The 18,882-nt window shown below is 37.6% G+C and overlaps 1 pseudogene; it reads right to left on the bottom strand.

Annotated features, from left to right (window-relative positions):
• Positions 1 to 10,970: 10,970 nt before the first annotated feature.
• Positions 10,971 to 17,013, bottom strand: LOC116267478 (cyclin-dependent kinase C-2-like; annotated as a pseudogene).
• Between the last annotated feature and the right edge of the window lie 1,869 nt (positions 17,014 to 18,882).

Genomic DNA, 18,882 nt, shown 5'->3' with positions numbered 1-18,882 from the left:
TCAAATTTGGCTCTGATTTGAACGATGGTGATAGTTCTATGACTGGTGACGGTTCTATGCTAAGTGGTACGCGTATATCTGTGTCAGTATGTAGGTACAGTAACACACAAGTACGCGGATACAGCTGGGTTTTAAAACTTAATTTTTGTTTTAATTTTGATAGTTTCTTTCTGTTTTTCCATCTTAATTTTTGTTTTAATTTTGATTTTTTCTGTTTCTTTTTTTCCATCTAGATTATATATCTTCCTCTTATTTTTCTTTAATTTCGAGAATTTTTATGAACATTATATATAATATCTATGTACCCGTCTCCTCGTGCTTCTTGTACTGAACCCGCACCCTTACCCATATGACTTGGGTTCGAGCACAAGGATTTTGGTTCAAGAAGACTGATGTCAAGTACAGCTGGGGTTGAAAAAACATTAGGATGAGAGATTAGGTCAAGATGTTTATTAGGGGGCGCTTGTTTACCACAGACAAAGATCCACGAAGTGTGCACGCATCAAAGGAGATGGGTATTAATATTGACGCAATTTTTAAGGTAGTGGGCCGGATTCAATAGTCGCATTTATGAATCATACAGAAATTAGTGACGTTGTTTTTATGCACCAAGGATTGTTTTATTAGTTGAGCCAATTCGAGTTGGACTCAGACTGGTTCTACAAAACTCAACTCGAACTGGACTAATTTATTAACAAGTTGATCAATTAGAGCTCCACTTTAAGGTCAAGCTTTTTAATGAGTCCATAGTTCAAGTTTATGTAACTCGATTCGTTTCAACTCAAGACCCAGTGACATCCGGCAAAGCCCTTCCACCTTTCAAAAAGTGAAGAAATGGGACCCGAAGAATCAAAACCATAGAGAAGCCGATCCCACTTAAACGAGTTTTTTTGCTGGCTGAAGTATGCAAATTTTGTCATAAAATAAACGAGTATAGATGAGTTGAGTTTGAGCCGATCTTGACATGCTTGTAGTCAAGAAATACGGGTGACGAATGTCACCGTTATAGACTTATAATAATTGTACAACTTCATTCCCGTTTGCCAGCCACCATGCAATCTATAAAGCACTGGAAGGTTAACATGAAGCAGATAAATGGAGCCTAACTGAACTCTATAATTACTCCCTCCGTGGACTCTCTTGTTTTCTGTGTGCTTGTTTCATGTTCATCTCGAACAAAAACCCTGGACCATATCAATCCCATTCTAGTTTTATTTTGAAGAACTGAGTCTTTTTTTTTAACAGATTCTTCTAGGAGGTTGTATCAGCAGAGCTTTATAAGGAAAATACATTTTCAAACCTTTATGTAACACTAAGGGGTATAACTCAAATGGGTGGGTGGAAAGACTATGCTTCTGTACCAACAAAAAAGGAGTGGGTTCTACAAGCAAATTGAAGGATGAGGCTGACAGCTTGAGACTCAGAGATAAAGGGGAAGGAAGGAGCTTTCATTCGGAACGTGGAATCCAAAACCTATATGTAGAAGGAAACTAAGCAGCGGTTCCTTGTCTTAATTGACAGTGGTGCAACTTAGGATCTGCTTATCTGCATCACAAAGATCTCTATGTCTTTCTTGCCGATTGAGATTCTATTGAGATCTCAAACATTTAACATCAAACAAGATATTATTAAAATTGTTGTTATCATCATCATTATTATTATGAGGAAGCTCTAAATATTGCAGTCAAGCCATCATTCAATAGCATACACGTTAAATCGGCCAAGTAAAAGCTCATTAGGTTGTAGCCAACATGAAGCCCCAAACCATGTGGCCAGATGTAAGTCTGGGCACCCGGCCAGGCCGCCCGCAGGCACTCAATACCCGATCCGACTCGGGTTCAGAAAAAAATCCAACTCAGGTTCAGAAAAAAAGGCACCGAGCCGTCTCAGGTGGGCATGATAATATTATAATTTAATCGGCCACACTCAAGCCTGGGTTTTTGGGTGTCTGAGCCCGATTTCTACGGACCGGCCCAGGTGCCGAGGCTTAGCCAGATGGTCATCATTATTAGAGTGTTCAGGGGCCCCACTTAAAAATAAAAAATAAAAAAATACATATAAATAAAAAAAACACTTGTCTAATTTTGAAAAATGACGGTTCATATCAAAATTTAAATTTAAAAGTATAACCGTGATGTGATCCGCCATGCCAACAATTGAGCCTATAAGTTAGCCATTAAAATACAAGAGGCTGCTAGTTAGCTGCCGGGTTCAGGCGAAGACCTTTAAGCAAATGCCCAACTTGGGGCTGCCACCATCACGTTAACCTTGTTGGCTGGTTGCCTGAAAACGGCCAGTCTTGTATGAAAACTTTTATATGTTAACTTCTGATCCTAATACAGGAATTCATAATAAAATGATAAACTGCAATAGTTAGTTCCCCACGAAAAAAAATTATTAATTAATTGCTAATTAATGACCTTATTAATTAGAAATTAGTGACCGACCAGTCACAAGCGTGACCTCAACGGGTTACGTCACAGGCGAATAATCGTAGACCTAAGCCATTGAAGTCGTGCTGAGAATAGCCAGGTTATTGATTTTTACCTCATACTTCAAGTAAAACTTAAAAATTTGATTATGAAAAATAAACAAGAAATTTGAAAACAAAAATGAGATGAAAAAAATTAAATTAATTTAACATAAATGACATACGTGGAACTAATTATATAGTATATGCATTAAAACCTGTGAGATTGGAATCTGTCTTTTTGAAAACATAATATTACTTTAATATAAATCATGTTTTAGTTTAAGAATTTTTGTAAAAAAAAAAGATTTTTCTACTATACAAACTTTGATGGTATAAGAACTGTTTATTTTTTTAATTAAAACAATTTAAAAACAACTAACTTAACATATGTTTCTCATCAAATCACTTTTAATCTCATATATTTATAAGGTTAGATTACATAAAAAATAATAATTAATCTTAATAAGTCTGACTTTTGTATTGGTTTTCACCAATATATATATATATATATATATATATATATATATATATATAGCAAAACAATAAATAAACATGTTAATTGTGCTCAATTCTGACACGACATGCCGAAAGGCTTGGGTACCGAATCCAAGCAGTGAGGTTTCGGACCTTGGATATGGTTTCTCATGATCTGAACCCAAACCTTAAATAATAGGAAAAAATTCTCTACAATCTGGCAAATTAAAACAATACAAAAGCGTTAAAAAATTAAAAGAATACAAAAGTGTTAAAAGTCATAGACATGCTAATATAGATTAACAAACATGCAATACGACGAGTCGAACTCGTGTAAATCAAACTCAAATTCGACTCCTTTTATTAAACAAGTTGAGACGACCGAGCAAATCAAACTCAAATTAGACTCGTTCATTAACAAGTTGAACTTGCATGGATGAGTTCGAGTCCAACCCTAGTTGGCTGAACTAGTTGAACATATGTAAATGAAAGCTAACGAGAATGAACAGTTTAAATCAGACCAGATAATGTTAGCCGGGATCTCAACCTGGTCCCAACCTGGTCCCTGTCTTGCTCAAAACTGAGAAGTGGGTCTCTGCTAATACAATTAATTAATAAGCCAATTATGAGCATTTGTTCTCAACGACTATTCATTAAATCAATTCTGAGGACTTATTCTCTTGTTTTTGCAATTGCCAAATATTCTACGCACATATCAGATTAAATAAATAAATATATGATTTATTTATATATATATATGAGCCGATTAATGTCATGTTATGTATAAAATTTATTTGTTGAAAGATAGCAATTTCAAAACAGTGTTTTACCAGGGTCCAGATGGGAGGTAAGAGCTGGTGACAAGGTGAACGATAGAATCCTGGAGGGGATGATAAAAGGAAGCGTGAAGGAAGAGGAGGTTCTGAAGTCTCTCCCTGCTCATCCTCTTAGTCTACATTCTTGTCTCTCTGAGCTACAACAACAAGCTTCCTTCAAACTTATCTCAGAGAGAGAGAGAGTTGCAAGAGAAAGAAGTCACCTGGGCTGGTCAAAAAAGAAAATGAAGCATGACTAACCAGGAGAAATTAGGTTGCAAGAAAGTGCTATCTGATTGGCTGTATTTTGTTTATCACCAAAAAGCATCCAAAAGTTGATTCCAGCCTTCCGAAGTAGATCGATTGTTCCAGGAACACCTTCCTGCAATGGCATCCAAAAGAAGACGAACGCAATCTACTTAAGTAAACAATGCCCCCCAAAGAAGGAAAAAGAGAATCACCTTTTTTCTATTGCAGCAACTCCAAGAACCTCAAGACTCTGTTCACTTCTCCACTAAAGGGAAGATTTGCATGCATTGACAAACTTTACATGGGGCCGTTTGATGGCCTGAAAATCTCGAATTGAAAATATAGAAATATATTTTTTGGAAAAAATGAATGAGAAAAATCTTTCCGATTCTCATTTTATATCCATTTACCATGTTTGCGGATGCAAGTAGCATATTTTCCAGTTATCAGAGAAGCTTCTCTTTCCGAATGTTTCTGATTCAGTTGACCAATGAAGAGACCATCCTCATAATGCTAGTTCACCTACTAATAACAGCCATAGGCTCCATTTGTCATTTTGATTCATCTACCAGGCATAAAACCAACATCACCAAATCAGCTTCCAGTAAGCAGGCTTTCAAATAAATGTAATCATCACCTCAGAGCCAGATTAGTTCGTAGAAAACAAAACCAGCCCCCATAAGCATATAACAAGAGGAACAGAGAAGAAATATAATTGAACAGAAAATGCGGTCGGAAGCCAGAATCGGTTCCTGTAAAAGGAAAAATCAATTTCCTCAAATGAACTGAAGAAATCGCCTTCCACAACAACACAAATTCATATGATTTTAAGGGGAAATAAAATCGATGAAAAAACATTACTACTGCAACATGCCATGCCGGAGGCACAGAGATGCTTAAAGAAACCAATAGAAAGGCGAAAAACAGAGTGGAAGAAAAGGGGAAAGAACTAAAGAAGGGGGACTGACCGTGATGGTCTACAAATTGCAATCGAGCAGCGGGTGGGTGTTTCGTAGTTAAATCTGCAAATTGAAATCGAGCGGCGGAAGCCGGCAGGTGGACCGTGGGCTTCAACTGGAGGGAGCTCAGCAGCCGGCAGCCTCGCTCTCGTGCCTCGCGGTTCCCTCGTCGGCACTCGGCACTGGTGTTCACGCACAGGTCCAGGCGTCCAGCAACACCAGTCACACCACCCCTCGAGGAAGAAGCTCAGGGTCGTACATGAATCAAAGACGGTGCCGCCGTTGTCAAAGTCATCGATCATCCAGAGGCCCCAGACGCAGGGAGGGAGTCAGGGAGGGACTCGGGAGGGAGCGAGAGAGCAGACACAGTGAGGGAGGGAGTCAGGGGAGGCAGCGAGAGAGAGATGAGGGCGAGTGGCTGGAGCAGGAGAGTGAGAGTGCGAGGGAGACGACGAGGACGAGGACGAGGACGAGAGAAGCATGAAAGAAATAAGACGTAAGCACATTTTCTGAATTCATATTCTATTTTGCCTTGGTCATCTTCATGGGTCCCGATCTAACCATGGTCCTTTCAGAGTGAGACCAATCCCTGTGTTTCAGTCTCAAACAATCAATTCTTGAAAAAACTTCTATCAAATTGAACAACAAAACCAAGAATCAACTAAATTGATGTATCAACATATATCCATAACAAAACAGAATAAAAAAGAAAGCTTATAGATAAAATAAATATACTGGAACACTTCAATGGAGAACTGCCCACATAACCATGTGCATATGCAAGGACTCCTTCAACACCATCTCCTTGCAACTTTTGCATACTTCAAACACCACTTCCTGCATGATTTCATTTTCCAAACGTCCATCAAAAACATGAAAGAATTTCTCTCCCTCAAATATCACCCAATATAATGACTTTGTTACCTAGGCCATGTGAGCGGCTTCATAAAAAAGAGGCAAGAATTTGCCTGAGTTAAAGAAGATCAGATACAGCACGGATGGGCTTGCATCCAGCAGCTCTGCAAATCTACATGTAAGAAAATGATTGATCACTACAACAAATAAGATTTTGGCCATGACCCATACCATGGAAAGTAACTAAGTGGGCCAAAGTGTCCAATCATTAGCTAATGCAATATCAATGTGGTAGCACATTCAAACACAAGATAATTTGTAATGCCATAATTTTTCCGAAAAAGGTAAGCCAAAAGAGTTGGCTAACTAACATGATATATGTGTACATAACTCAACCATGTAGCAGCAGATTGCTGCTAGACTCAATTGCGATCACTATCTTTGGCCCTATTTCTCATTTTTATTGACTTCTTCATTCTCATTTTTGCCATTATGTTTATTTTCTCAATTTTTTTCATCAGAAGTTTGTCTTATACTTTAAGGTCAAGAACATATGGGATCTTGCAAAAGCAAACATTGAAATATTTAGAGAGAGAGAGAGAGAAAGATGAATTACCTCTTCTCAAGATGAAAAAAAGAAGAAACAAAGAGAATAAGGCCTTTGATGAAATCTTCAGGACGTCTAAATGCTTGCCAACAACTGATGGAGCATTTGCAAGATTGATCACCTATCAAGAATATATATAGTTAATAAATAATACAACACAACTGAAACTTAAATGCAACAGCACATGCCAACTAGAAAGAATGCATGCATAATACTCTATGGAGACCAAAAGCATGGCCAATAGACAAGCCATTGCTAAGTAGCTACATGTTGGTCCATTCATTGGAACATTCAAGCTTAAGTAGCTACATGTTGGTCGATTCATTGGAACATTCAAGCTTAAGTAGCTACATGTTGGTCCATTCATTGGAACATTCAAGCTTGACAACGACCTCGTCTATAGAGCTCCAATTTGGCCCCCAGTGCCTACAAAGAGTTGGATGAACTTCAGGTACATCCAATAACTCAGTAAAAGTTTTTTGCTTTTACATACTATGCTTACACATTCTGCGTACTGAAATGACAACGAAATGTCGAGCATTACCCAACTGAGATACGAATATAAGTGAATTACAATAAATACAACATTTCAGTATGGTTTCTACTTTTCAAACCTGTAGATCATGCATAGCACACCAAAATCCAATCCAAGTATTTTGCTGTAAACTGGAAGCAGATATAGTTCTATGTTTGACCATTTTGTGTGCAAGTAGTATCTTTGATTTTCTGTGTAATGTTGTAAGCATACTGCAAAAACACTAGTTAACTGTTAACAAGATGAGCAGGCGAGCTGGTTTTAGGTGGTAATTGCTTCAACAGCGTGTCTGTAATCTTCATGGGTCCAGATCTAATCCTGGTCCTTTCAGAGTGAGACCAATCCCTCTGTGTTTCAGTCTAAAACAACCAATTCTTGGAAAAGCTTCTATCAAATTGAACAGTAAAACCAAGAATCAACTAAATTGATGTATCAACATATATCCATAACAAAACAGTACCCAACTTTGACCCCAAAACCATACAAAAGTCGGTCCCTAACCTCTGCAAAATCACTGGTGGAACTAGCAGTTTTGTGCGGTTTGAGGAAACTAAGAGTCCAATAAGTGAGAAGTACAGATCGAACAAAGGGAACAAACGGATATTAAGTTAGACAAAAAAATGCACATTTACTACCTCAAATAGAAACAAGTCAAAAGGTTCTTCAAGAGTGACGCTACTAGTTTAATTACAGAAGTTGAATAATAAACAATTCCTAAAGTGTGGTTGCTTGAAAGGGCAACCCTGTGTCAATTTAGATCTTTGACTTGTGATCCAACTCCTCCACTGAATGCATCCGCCCTTACATTTATCCAGAAGTGCCTGCGGCTGCAATGACGAACTTGGAAAAAAATGAGAACAAAGAAAAACAAGGGCATAAACCTACAGCTTAGACCCACTCACGAGCAAGAACTCTAAGCTCAACTAATAAACACTTTAAAACGATATACATGAAACAGAAAATAGCCAAAATCCTTACTTGAAATCTATGTTCTCTAAATTAATTGGACCTAAATATAAGCAAATTTGAAAGACCGTGAAAGAAGCCTACACGATTCTGACTTCAGCTGTCATATCACACACAAAATCCTAACTCAACTCAGGTAAAATATAGACCAATTGAAACTTGTTTGGTTTCTGCAAGCAATCTAATTTCAGCACATATATGTAAATTTCTCTAACAAAAATTCTCTGTTTTCGACATCAACTTTGCAACCACTGGGTCAGATCAGATTCCCTACAACAAAATAAACTAAACCCAAGGGATAAGTCTTGGCAAGCAAAACAAATCAATCATCAAATGTTAAAGTCACCCAAACATCCACAACTTTGGAATAGAATTCTGCAGCAATCTCTGCAATTGTAGGAGATTTCCGACGTAGAGGGTGTGGTTTCGAGCTCTCAGGCAATGTACATGCATAACACTTGACTTCCTACCAATTATGACAAGCTAACAAACAAAAAACACAAACAAACAATGACAGGATTTGCCTGTCTTTGTGCAAACTTTTGCAACCAGGATTAGTTACTTTCTGTTTCAGCCAAAAATTTATGTAAACTCACTCAAATCAAATTGGACGCCACAACTTTGTTGGGAACTCAAATAAAAACTTGATTTTAAAGTACAAGATAAAACTTTCGTGCAACATGAATAGGCTTTTCTAAAACCCTTGTACATCCACAAGAACACTGATGAATTGGACTTTAAACTTCGACATCAGCTGCATGAATCAAAAGACACTGACAATGTAAAATAATAATAATAATAATAATGATAAAAAAGTTAAAAAGCTAACGACTCTTTCAAACCCTTTCCTAAGCAAACCTTAAAAGAGAAATCAACAAAAATACTGCCTAGCCTTCACAATAAAACAAATTGTGATGGGAACATGGAAAGGGGAAGATGGAAAATTCATTACACTCAGCATGAGTGGAATATGTTTGAGGGGTTTCATCTATTCTTTGAATGGATTAGCGGTTTGGTAATAAAAAGGACAACATTTTTCAAAAATAGAGAGGGGTTGGGAGTTCCTCATATGCCCATGAAGTCAGGAAACATTACAAGAGATGTCAAATGTTTACTTTTAAATAGTTTATAAATCATCAATTTAAATCATACGCAGAAAGTGCTCGTGTTGTGCAAATGATATGCCCTTCATTTACCCTCAATACCGTACAAGCATCGGGATTCATTTCGCATCAATGTTGTTGAATCTCTAGAGGGGAAGCCTTTAAATTTTCCAAGCTTCGCACATCCATGAAAGATTGTCGCATTTCAATTCCTTCGAGTTCAGCCTTCATGCCATTTATCTCTTGACAGACAACTTTTTTGTTTTTCTTGGTTTTGCTTCTTTTTCTTCCCTTTTTTTCTGCATTTGGCTTTTTGCCTTTTCATTTTTTCTTGCTTTTGATTTTCTTTTTCAGGCCGACCTTCACCTTTGAGGGAATACCTCACCACCCCAAAGGCTACTACGAAGATCCACCGCTTTGGTGGTCATGTGTAGTTTTGTCACATATCAACCCGTTTCACCTTGCGGGTTTTTAACATGCCAAAAGTTCATAAGTCATTATCTTCGCTGCATAGACTTAAATCACCTATATGTCTACCCGGTACTCTTGATTATTAACCTAGAGGAACAACTACACAAGCCCCGAGCCCATCTCTGAACTCTTATTTTGCTACCTGCCAATATTTTATAAGGCATTATGGCTTTTCTCTTAAGATATTTTCCAGCTAAACCCGTACAAACACTTGATCACTAGAGCAAATAACATCTCCTAGTCTTGACTTTCTCAGCTTCATACGATTTTTCCACATTTCCTCTTCTAATGATTGACAACAAAAAAAACTTGAAAGTTTCCTTTTACTTGGGCAGGCATATCATTGCATGATAAGACACTTTTAAAATGGTTTTAGGCACAATAAAAAATTTTATCTTTCAAAAAAGTACTTGACATCAAATGACATATCACCTGGAAGTAAGAACTCTTTTCTACCAAAAGAGAAGGTTTTATGAAACCAGACTGATTTGTTGGTTAGAAGAAGAAGTTCATATGCTCTCCTATAGAAGTAGGGAAGATCAAACTATCCAATTCAAAAATCAAACTATCGAATTCAAAAGTCAAATACAAATCATCTATTCTACTCTATCCCTGCCTATCTAATCACTCATGCACCTTATGCTAAATAAATCAAGAGTTCAATAAAAAAAAATAAAACAGTTTATAGGAACATAAACACGTCCTAAAAACGAAGAAGTGAACCTATATTTAGTAAGTTGAACCCTTACCAACTATAAGATATAAAATTTCACTCAAAAAAAAAATGAAAACAACAAAGCAAACCTTTCCATCAATGTCGTGTGAGGTTAATGACTAAAGATCCAAAATTCTAAAAAAAATGAAGACTACTAAATAATGTTGCAAATCCAACCTAATTGGTCCAACTGAAAACTGGTGGTCATTTTACATATGCCAAAGAAGTTTTAGATACAAAAAAAAAAAAAAAATTTGAAGGTCGTTTTTATATTTAAAAACGATTTTTAATTTGGTGAAAATTCTATCAGAAACACAGGACAATAGCTACAATTCCTAGTCTACTTCAAAAACGATTGTACAAATAAAAGTTCAATGTTCTCCAGAACCTTAGGCCATCTCCCCTTCGCACAAGGGGCACCCGGCTTGGTAATTTGGAGCACAAAGCACATCCAGGGCTAATTCTAGACGAATGAACAGAAAAGCACCAAACCTGAGATTTTTTTTTTAAAAAAAAAAGAATTAGTGATAGTCGAAGATTAGTTCGCCCTTCTAAAGGGCTCCCCAGGTCCACTGATTCCTTGATCTTCCTGTATGCAAACAAAGAGGCATTCCCATGTTCAAGTCATTTCAGCCTTTGACGTGAAGCAGCTGGTGAAAGAACTTCAGAACCACTACACCATACAAACAACCCAACCATTCCTATGCAAAAATGAAATTGGACTGCATAGCTACTACGAAGATTCTAGTCACAAGACAAAACCCACATAACCCATCCATATACTGACAAGTTCATCATCGCCAGTCAAGCTATGATAAACATCGAAGAGAAAATCACACATTCTTGTTTTTGTCTGCAGGACAAAGGAGCAGCGTAGTAATGAAATACCAAACCATCTCCTCTTTCTCCATATAAAACTAAAAACAAGTGCATGAATTAAATCTAGGTCAAGGGATATTCTTAAATATCCAACACTGGTTTGTAGGAATACCTCTGGTGCATTAAACCAATTCCCATCGACCCACTTGAGATGAAAGCGGAAGTCCCTGGCAGAGCCCTTCTCTTCAGAATGTAGGATCACCAGTCAAGTGCACAAATATATTGAACAGATCATGCTTCAGTTTGCTTCCAGACTACTGTGGCCAACCATATTGTGGATTCTGATTACCACCCATCATGTTGGGTGCCCGACCAGTACCAAAATTGCCATAAGGACCTGATTGGGGATAATTTGGAGCCCCGACGCCATAGGCCCCAGCTCCAGCTCTAGGAGGGCCACCTCCAGGCATACTGGTTCCAGCATAACCAGGACCTCGGCCTTGAGGTGGATAAGGTCCAGTAGCATATCCACCAGCTTGGCCACCACGATTTGGATTGTATCCACCACTTGGGTTTCCGCCTTGAGGATACCTGTTCTGTCCTCCTGGAGGTCCCCGAGGCTTATTGTAGTGGTGACTTGGCCCAACAACAACTTGAGGTGCGGCATTATGCATGGGTTGGTTAGGGCCAGGCCTGATTTGCATATGCGGTTGCCCTGGCTGCTGAATTGGCGGCAAACGTTGATGCTGCAGAGGATGCTGTAATTTTTGCCTCTTGGCTGTTTCTTCATGCTGCCTTTGCTGTTGTCTTTTCTTCTAGGTCTGGAACTCATGGGATGACTCGTATTTGGGTAAACTAAGAGGAAGGCCAGAACCGGCTATCAGAAGGCCATCAATTGTGACACCTGGCATGAACAAAAGTTTTTGTACCTTTTTGGGTCACATGGCAACGGATCACACCAGAAATACTCAGCATCAAGTGCATCTCTTGCAGATATCCTCTGAAAAGAAGAAAATGAAACCATTAGTGGACAAACAAACACAAACAGCAGAGGATGCAAGGAGGAAAAAGGGTTGACATATCAACAGCAGACTTCAAGAAGAAAAGATAAAAATTGGAGAAATGCAAGAACATCAAGGAAGAATACAATCTCAACCAGATAAATATCATAGCTAGGAGGAAGGAGTGGTACCAACATATCTAACTCTAGTCTCTAGTTTTGACTTCAAAGCAGCTGAAGAACCTCTTGTAAATAGAAATAACAAGACACAGAATGCAGATCGAAATAGAAAATGCACCCAGTATTTCAATATGTAGAATAATAGAATTCTACCTGACAAAATTCGAAGAGAAATTTTAGAAAGTTATAAGAAATAAATGGGACCACTGTTCAAGAAAAAGGATTTTCAGTGTGTGCCCTTTTCCTCTCTCTCTCTCTCTCTTTCTCTCTCTCTCATTCAAAACCATTCAGGTTTACAGTCAGTTCTCTCTCTCTCCCTTCCTGCCCTTCCTTTTTCAATTTTAACCAAAAAAATGTTTAAAAAAAAACAAGCAATATCCAGATATGTCCCTTAACCGCAGTGCTGCATCTGTGATATGGGGAGTACAGGGACCATATCCCCGTTTGCATGTGACTTAGCAGGGAACTGATTAGTTGGCTAGTCGGATTAACTGTTCACTAGCTGGACATCATAGCAACAATCGTTCTAAACCTTAGCTCCTTAAGTCCAGCCTGTTCTAGAAACAAGAATTGACAACACTGAATGCTGAACAATTGCTGACAACATTCTTCCAATAACATTCCACCAGACAAGGACAAGTTCAAAAATAGACCATAATTTTCTCAAGAAACACTGATTCCCTTTGTCATTTTTAAGTCACAGAGAAGTTTGAATGTACATTTCCATATTTGGGAAGAAAACAAAACTGTAAATACATTGAAATGCCAGGTATCACTTTCATGTCATATACATCACAGTTATTTCATTTTGGTAGATGAACAGGACGCTAGTTGGGTAATTCATAATTTTCCAGAAAGCAATCAAAAGCACTAGCAGCAATACTTTTAGAATCAAGTGAAGCAGTCATCAATGCTTTAGTGCAACAACCTCACCTCTTGACACCCTGTTCACAAATGCAGACTGAAATAGTAACTCGACAATGATAATGGGCAGAGAACTACATAACTCCCGAAGATTTTTCTTATATTACTCTCATCACCACAAGTGGCTTGCAAAAAAGACATGGTACCGAACAAAAGAAGCTTGGAGGCCAACAATAGGAATATTTATATGACTGGACAATACAATGACCAAGAATGATGTATGATTTTTGGCAGAAAATAAATTAGAACAATAAATATTAACTCAAAAAACCTCAACTTGGAAAAATCTTGTAAAGGTTATTATTCATGTTTCTTTAGTAACTTAATATAGGAAGTCTTTCCTTTTCAGCACCACAGAGAGAGAAAGAGAGAGAGAGAGGGGGGGAAGGAGGGAGAGGCTGTTGCAAGACTAACAAAAAAAAAAAAACGTAAAACCTTCATCTCTTTTTGCTGTAAAAAGAAATCCAAGGAAATACTAGTACATGGTTCATTTGATTTTGGAGTTTGTGATGATTCTATCATTAGAATCCACAAATAAGAGATCATGCCCTATCTAGAAATAAAGACATTTACATGCACAGAGCTACTTAACAAATAAGAAGTAAAAGCCTTGTTCTCCAAACTTGGGGAAACTACGGAGATCACTGTCAAAACAAGAAAGAGATTAACTCCCTTGGGAGCCCAAAATTAGAAACTTAAGAACTTGATAAGTCTATAGTAAAGCTGACACTAAAACTGCTAAGGACACCCAAGGCCAAACTTGCAATGTTATTTGCAGAGTGTCGTTCGTTTTGCAAGGACGTTCAGATCAGGAGCAGGACTCACCACTTAATAATTATAAGAATTCAAGGAGTAGGTTTGCTACTCCCACTTGCCAGAACTCACATCCATACACTAAATCATTTATCACAAAAGTTCAAACCTCCAAAACTCTGAGAATATAGCAAGATGATACCTGAGATGGGTCAAGAGTTAGCATCCGCTCCAACAACTCCAAAGCATGTCGATCAAAGCTGAAAGCAAAAATAACTGCATCTCAGGTGCACATTACCTCTATATAAACTGGAAACAATAACAATAATAAGGTGGTAAAGCACTGATAAACCACAAAACTACACAAACACAACATAACAAAAAGCAAATGTGAAAAAAAGACCTCAAAACAAATTTTCACTATAAATCACTGTAAACCAGATTCATATGTTTTGTACTTACTGCTTAAAAACATCTCTAAGGCGCCTCTTCATTGGTCTTGAAGGCTTGAAATTATTGTACCAAGGAATCTTTGAAACTCCCGGCCAGTTAACCTCATCAGGTGATCCACATAGTTCTTCAACTGCTCTGGCTAGAATTATCAGGAAAAGGAAAGTTTCAATCATAGAGAAGAAGAGGAGGACCAACATAGAATATATAATGGAAACATCATGATGCATGTGTGTGTGTGTGTTTTTTTATTGGTGTGGGGGGGGGGGGGGCGCAAGGGGAATATATGGATTTGTTTTACACATCCTTATTGAGTTTATTTTAGTCAGACCGCTTTGATCAACTCAAACTGACCTCATAGAGAAGAAGAGGACCAACATAGAACATATAATGGAAACAGTATGGATGAATTTATGTAAACCACGAAATTGAGAGATTGTATACCTTTTGTAGAAGAAGAAACACTAAAGCCCTCTTTTCCCAAATACAAATGGATTTCCCACATGTAAATTTCCCTTCAAACCGGCAGTTTCTCCCTCGATTTATTTGAAAATTGCTCTCCAAAATCAGCAAAAAACTCCCCCCCCCCCCCACCCAAAGCTCTTAGAAGTGATAGAAGAGAAAACGATCAAAAGGGACACTGGGCCCCTTTCTTAAAAATTGCTCAGTATTGTAAGATATGGGCTGTATCAGTTGTAGCGTATCATACAACAGTGATATCGTTCCGATACACCTACTACACACATGCAAATCATGAGCATCATAAGTGTATCGTATAGGTTTTGCTGCCCTATATGACATGTATTATAAAATATGCCTCTCTATCATACGATACAAATAACACCACATATTAATATAAAAAAGTGGGAGCCTATGCACTAGAAGTCCAATGACGCTCTATGACTTTCAGGCCAGGGCCTAGTCACCAAAGCACCAAGCAGGCAAGCTACTCGACAGGTCAAATGGCCTAGTTGGTGGTATGACAAATGAGGATCTAACACAAGCCATAGTACGAGTCAAATGCTCTAAAAACTAGAAACCCCACACTGGAATCCTAAAAGATAAGCCGTATCATCCATAAAAATTGAGGATAATAATTTTTTAAATTATCTTTTTCATAAAATGTCTGCCTGTAAAGTTAGTCCATCCCCTCTCCAGTCAGTTACTACTAACACCGGAAACTATTATCAATCCCAAAAATGATAAGACAACGGAAAAAGGGGACGTTAATGACTTGCCTTGGGGCTCTTCATTCTAAATTCAAATGTTACATCATGAAAACGATTTAATGCATGAGGATAAAAACTATAGATTAAGTGTTGGAACTTGGTGAGCGAAGTAATACATCTATAATTTTTGTGCTATTTTCAGTTGTGAATCACTAAGTTGGATCAGTTTCATCTTTGCATCCAATATTATTGTTTACAGTTCTCAAAAATCATAAGCTTGTGCAGGCACCTCATTCTTTCCAGGCAAAATTGGCTTCCCATTTAGTAGCTCAGCAAAAATACAACCAACCGACCACATGTCCACAGCTGGCCCATACTTAGTGGAGCCAAGCAGCAACTCTGGAGGTCTGCCAATGAACTCAACGATTAGAAAAGAGAAACTGTGTCCAAAAACCAACATCAACATGATTGACAACAAGATATGACAGGTTACCTGTACCAAAGAGTTATGACACGGTTTGTGTGAGATTTCCATTATGGTCACTAGAAAAAGATCTAGCTAAGCCAAAATCTGCAAGCTTCAAATGCCCTTCATTGTCAATTAGAAGATTGGAACCTGCACAGGAGAGAAAGCAAGACACCGAAGTAGTTAGATGGGAAACAAACAAGCCCAGAAGACATTGCAGTATATTCTATGGGGTGAAAATAACAACACTGCTGTCTAGTGACCTTTAATATCACGATGAAGAACTTGATTAACATGGCAATAGTGAAGTCCCGTTAACAGCTGCCTCATGTAACACTGAGATATACATAGAAGAATTCATACAAATAAGAATATATTCAATTGAGGTACTGACCACAATTAAGTGTGTTAAAATGAATTTCTTAAGCTAAAGAGAAGTTTGCCTTTATCTCGGGAACTGTAAACCGCATTCCAGGTCTATCTGATAACCCAGTCAAATCATGGTCCATGTATTCAAACAACATATAAATGCTTCCCTTGTATTGATTGCCATCTGCACAAAAATTAATGTTTCAAAACGTAACAGATAAAGAAAAAAATATGATAATGGAATTTTAAATGCACTAAGAAATACCTGGCCTTCCGTGTTCATCTTTTTCGGGTCCTGGTAATTAGATATAGAGAATATAAGATCAATGACCAACTAAAGTCATCACAATTGAAGAATACCTTATTGAAGAAATAGAAGCTGGAGATGTCACAATCTCTTTTAACTGAATGATGTTCTCATGATGAAGTTTCTTTAAAATTTTGATTTCACGTATAGCAGTTATAGGAAGCTGCAATTGTAACAAAAAAAAAAAGTCAAAACTAAAGAAAATGCATCCATCATCTAAAAATGTCCTATTAGATAGTAAAGTAGCTAATTGGCATACTCCTTCTCTCCCATTGTCCATGATACTCCTCTCCCATTGTCCATGCGTATCTTTTTCAAAGCAATAATCTCGCTTGATTTGATCTCCCTGGCCATGTACACTTGACTGCACTTCCAAGAACAATGAGAAGAAGATGCTCATCATTATTAGAGTGGGGCAGAGCCAAGCAAACAAGGACCTTGGCCCCACTTAAAATAAAAAAATAATAAAAAAATTACATATAAATTAAAAAAAAAACACTTGTCTTGTTTTCAAAAATGATATTTCGGTTCATATTTTGAATAATTCGTACCTCTTCAAGAAAAAATTTCTGACTCCACCCTTAGGTGCCGTGGTGAAAGAACACGGTGATCGATCCGCCATGTCAACAATTGAGCCTATAAGTTCGCCATTAAAATACAAGAGGCTGCTAGTTAGCTGCCGGGTTCAGCAAATGCCCAACTTGGGGCTGCCACCATCACCTTAACGTTGTTGGCTGGTTGCCTGGAAACAGCCAGTCTTGTATGAAGACTTTTATATGCCAAACTTTGGATCCTATTACAGGAATTCATAATAAAATGATAAACTACAATAGTTAGTTCCCCACTGCACATACTTATTAATTAATCGCTAATTAATGACCATATTAATTAGAAATTAGTGACCGATCAGTCATAAGCATGACCTCAACGGGTTACATCACAGGCGAATAATCGTAAAGCCGTTGAAGTCTTGCTGAGAATAGACAGGTTATTGATTTCTACCTCAATAAGCAAGAAATTTGAAAACAAAAATCAGATGAAAAAAATTAAAATAATTTATCATAAATGACATGCGTTGAACTAATTATATAGTATAATATATGCATTCAAACCTGTGAGATTGGAATCTGTCTTTTTGAAAACATAATAAACTATTGCTTAAAGTCGGACCTTGGATATGGTTTCTCATGATCTGAATCCAAACCTTAAATAACAGGAAATTCTCTATAATCTGGTAAATTAAAACAATACAAAAGCATTAAAAAATTAAAACAATACAAAAGTGTTAACAGTCATAACAAAGTACCGACATGCTAATATAGATTAACAAACATGCTTTACCAGGGATGGTCCAGATGGGAGGTAGGATACAGTGAAGTGGTAGAGCTGGTGACAAGGTGAACAACAGAATCCTGGAGGGGATGATAAAAGGAAGCGTGAAGCAGAGGAGGGTCTGAAGTCTCTCCCTGCTCGTCCTCTTCGTCTACATTCTGTAGTCTCTGTCTCTCTAAGCTACGGCAACAAGCTTCCTTCAAATGAAATATTTATAGAGAGAGAGAGAAAGAAGAATTACCTCTTCTCAACATGAAAAAAAGAAACAAAGAGAATAAGGCCCTTGATGAAATCTTCAGGACACTCATCGTCTAAATGCTTGCCAACAATTGATGGAGCATTTGCAAGATTGATCACCTAACAAGAGTATATATAGTCAATAAATAATACAACACAACTGAAACTTAAATGCAACAGTACATGCCAACTAGAAAGAATGCATAAATAATACTCTAGGGAGACCAAAAGCGTGGCCAATAGACAAGACATTGCTAAGTAGCTACATGTTGGTCCATTCATTGGAACATTCAAGCTTGACAACAACCATAGAGCTCCAATTTGGAGAGCAGAAAGGTAAAATTTGGAAATTTTGAGTTCCTGCACCAAGTTAACAGGAAACAATTTAGTAAGAATTTTATAACTTCGGTCCAAAAATTCTAAAATTTTGAGAGTGTCAAGTTCAATACCCAACTTTGACCCAAAAACCATACAAAAGTCGGTCCCTAACCTCTGCAAAATCACGGGTGGAACTAGCAGTTTTGTGCAGTTTGAGGAAAATAAGAGTCCAGTAAGTGGGAAGTGAAGATCGAACACATGTAACAAACGGATATTAAGTTAGACCAAAAAATGCACATTTACTACCTCATATATAAACAAGTCAAAAGGTTCTTC

The sequence above is a fragment of the Nymphaea colorata genome, chromosome 14, assembly GCF_008831285.2.
Source record: "Nymphaea colorata isolate Beijing-Zhang1983 chromosome 14, ASM883128v2, whole genome shotgun sequence".
Classification (NCBI taxonomy): domain Eukaryota; kingdom Viridiplantae; phylum Streptophyta; class Magnoliopsida; order Nymphaeales; family Nymphaeaceae; genus Nymphaea; species Nymphaea colorata.
The sequence above is the reverse complement of the archived record's forward strand: the minus strand, read 5'-3'. Positions and strand labels throughout refer to the sequence as shown.